General features: G+C 42.6%; 1 pseudogene across 1 annotated transcript; it reads right to left on the bottom strand.

The window, feature by feature from the left end:
• Positions 1-366: 366 nt before the first annotated feature.
• LOC112624405 lies at positions 367-1,429 on the bottom strand (annotated as a pseudogene). The gene is made up of 2 exons (XR_003119395.1): positions 1,154-1,429; positions 367-842 (listed from the first exon to the last, which is right to left on the bottom strand). The product of XR_003119395.1 is annotated as a peroxiredoxin-6 pseudogene (transcript).
• Between the last annotated feature and the right edge of the window lie 1,863 nt (positions 1,430-3,292).

Raw genomic sequence — 3,292 nt, 5'->3', positions numbered from 1 at the left:
CTCTTTCATGGAGGGGAAAATTGATAGTCATTCTCTGATGGAGGGAAGCAAGCTTTCTCAACCACCAACCAATATGACCTCATTGGTCACAAGCCCTGCGAAGATCCAGCAAGATTTGAGTTTTAAATACAGAACATATTTCAAAGAGAACCAGTAGAGAGTGCTGATGTATGAACAGAATTGAATGCTGGTGAAGGCAGAGTGTAAAGAATCCCAAGAAACTTGCCAGTTTTCATTTAATAAGCCAGTAGTATAGCAACCTAAAAGCCTTGGTGTGTTGACACCAGCGTGTTTTTATGGAATTGCTGCAGGAAGGCATGATTGGCAGCTGTCCTCTGGCTCACAGCACCAACTTCTCCAGGAGACTTAAGGCTGGGGTGTGTAGCAGAGGTATTTCTTACCAGATGGGAGCTCTTTGGTGAAGACTCCTTTCAGGAAAATTTTTTTTTGGCTTCCTCTTCGGGGATGGTTGGAAGGACCATGACACTATCCCCATCCTTTCAATCAACTGGGGTGGCAACCCTCTTTTCTGCTGTCAGCTATGGAGAGGTGACTACGGGGAGAATCTCATCAAAGTTCCCGCCAATGGTAGCTGGGTAGATGATAGACAGCTTCAGCTTCTTATCAGGACCAATAACAAACACCACACGAGCAGCCGCAGGCATATCCTTTTCATCCTTCTCTGCTGGATCCAGCATGCCCAACACGATGGTAAGGTCCCGATTCTTATCATCGAAGATGGGAAAAGGTAACTTTTCTGTGGGCTCTTCACCATTGTAAGCATTGATATCCTTGCTCCAGGCAAGATGGTCCTCAACACTGTCTATTGAAAGGGCAATTGGCTGGGTGCAGTAGCTCACGCCTGTAATCCCAGCACTTTGGGAGGCTGAGGCAGACGGATCACAAGGTCAGGAGTTCAAGACCAGCCTGACCAACATGGTGAAACCCCATCTCTACCAAAGATACAAAAATTAGCCAGGCATGGTGGCGCGCACCTGTAGTCCCAGCTACTCAGGAGGCTGAGGCAGGAGAATGGCTTGAACCCGGTAGGCAGAGATTGCAGTGAGCCAAGATCTCGCCACTCCACTCCAGCCTGGGCGACAGAGAGAGACTCTGTCTCAAAAAAAGGAAAAAAAGGAAAAAAAAAAAGGGCAATCAACTTAACATTCCTCTTGGCAAATTCTGATGCCAGTTTTGCAGCTCTGCTGAGCTCTGTGGAGCACACTGGGGTAAAGTCCCGAGGGTGGGAGGAGAGAAAGCCCCATGAGTTTCCCAGAAAGTCGTGGAAATGGACGCGGCCGGCAGTGGTATTGGCCTCAAAGTTGGGAGCCACATCCCCGAGAAGCCGACCTCTGGGCGTGGCGGTGGCGGTGACCAGGAGGTGCAGCTCGGATGGCAGCCAACCGGGTGGTTCTGACGAAGAAGACATTGTATATTTACACACAAAATTCATATGGATTTTTAAGATAAAATAGAAGACTTCAAAGAAAAATTAGGCCTGTGACAGCATATTTTACTGCACCACTAGAGGAAATCCTTGGAAAATTTGCCAAGCATTAGAAATAGATAAGTCGCTGTGAAAGTTGAATGATGAACCAACCTTGGCTTATACAAAATGAAGAGCAAAGAGCAGGTGTTAAAATTGGGATGTGGGAGGTGACGACTTCTTCAACACCTCAACCCAATGAATACAATTTAATGATGTAACCGTCCATGATTTAAATAAAAAAAATTGATAGAACCCTACCCTACTGCATCTAACAATATGTCCTATGTTAATAGGATGTTTTCTATACATGATGCAATGAGAATATTTTTCCTACACTCCTAAAATTAAGATAATTGAAATTCTACTGTCAAACAAATGTTGATTTAAAAATTATTATTACCTTTATCAAGCACGGCATTTTAATAGATGTTTTAAAAAAGGTGAGCTCTAGGCTGGGTGCAGTGGCTCATGCCTGTAATCCTAGCACTTTGGGAGGCCAAGGCTGGTAGATCACCTGTGATCAAGAGTTCGAGACCAGCCTGGCCAACATGGCAAAACCCCGTCTCTACTAAAAATACAAAAATTAGCCGGGTGTGGTGGTGTGAGCCTGTAATCCCAGCTGCTTGGGAGTCTGAGGCAGGAGAATCGCTTGAACCCGGGAGGCAGAGGTTGCAGTGAGGTGAGATTGCACAACTGCACTCCAGTCTGGACAACAGAGAGAGATTCTGTCTCAAAAAAAAAAAAAAAAAAAAAAGACAGAAAAAAGGTAAGTTCTGTTTCGTATAGACAGCCAATTTGCTCTTTGTTATTAGAAAAACTAGAGTGGTAGTTAGAGAATAGTCATTAAGAAATGGTAACAACAACAAAAAAATGTGAAAACAAAGTTTTTTACACCAATGTTGGTTTGCTGAAAATCTCATGATTTCTGATTTCCTTTTCTATCATAAATTTGTTTGGCTGCTCTGAGCCTTTCCCAATCCCAATGCATACCCAATTCTGTTAAGAGATTTTTTTTTTAGTAAATTGATTTAAATTATTTTAATATATTTTAGCATACTGATTTATATAGTGCTGATTGATCTGATGGAATGTATTGATAATTAGTATGGAGTGTGGCATATGTGTCAGTGTGAATTAACTTTAACCTACACCTTATAGGTGACTGATTAGCATTTGAACTGCCTCAATTGGCAATCTACACTTGAGAGGTGGACTCAGCAAGACTTCAAATATTGATGTCTAAATCTAAACCACAGGCATTGTGAATTACCACAAGGAATGAAGGAAAAACGATTTCATTCATGAAATTAGCAAACTTCTAGACATGTGGTGGGAAAGAGAAGTTTTACAGGCTCTACTACCCTTGAAGAAAGGAGGTATAAGAATCTGTTTAAGACCCACATCCAAGTAGCCCCTTGGGGTCGGGCTTCCTTCAGTCCTGTGATCCCACCCTCACTGGATGACTATTGAACCTCAGGAAGTTTTTTGATCCTTTCAACAAAATATCGTTGCATCTGCCTTGGAGTGAACCTTTTGTCTGATGTGCTTGTCAGGGCATCTGAGGACTGCGAGTGGTCAAGAGGCTATATGGCTGTCTTACTGCCTACTTGCTATTAGATATCTGTCGGATCAACAAAGCATGTCTGAGATTTGCTTTACTTGTAAGACCACTTGGAAACAAAGGAGTAAAGGTCAAGATTGGTAGAAACAACTGGAATCCAAGGATATTCATCATCAGATGCTATTGTCCAGTGAACAAATACTTTTCATATGAGTATTGAACATTTAGGTTTAAATACCTGA

The sequence above is a fragment of the Theropithecus gelada genome, chromosome 5 (genome assembly GCF_003255815.1).
Source record: "Theropithecus gelada isolate Dixy chromosome 5, Tgel_1.0, whole genome shotgun sequence".
NCBI lineage: Eukaryota > Metazoa > Chordata > Mammalia > Primates > Cercopithecidae > Theropithecus > Theropithecus gelada.
Note: the sequence above shows the minus strand (reverse complement) of the source record. Positions and strands in the feature narration are given on the sequence as shown.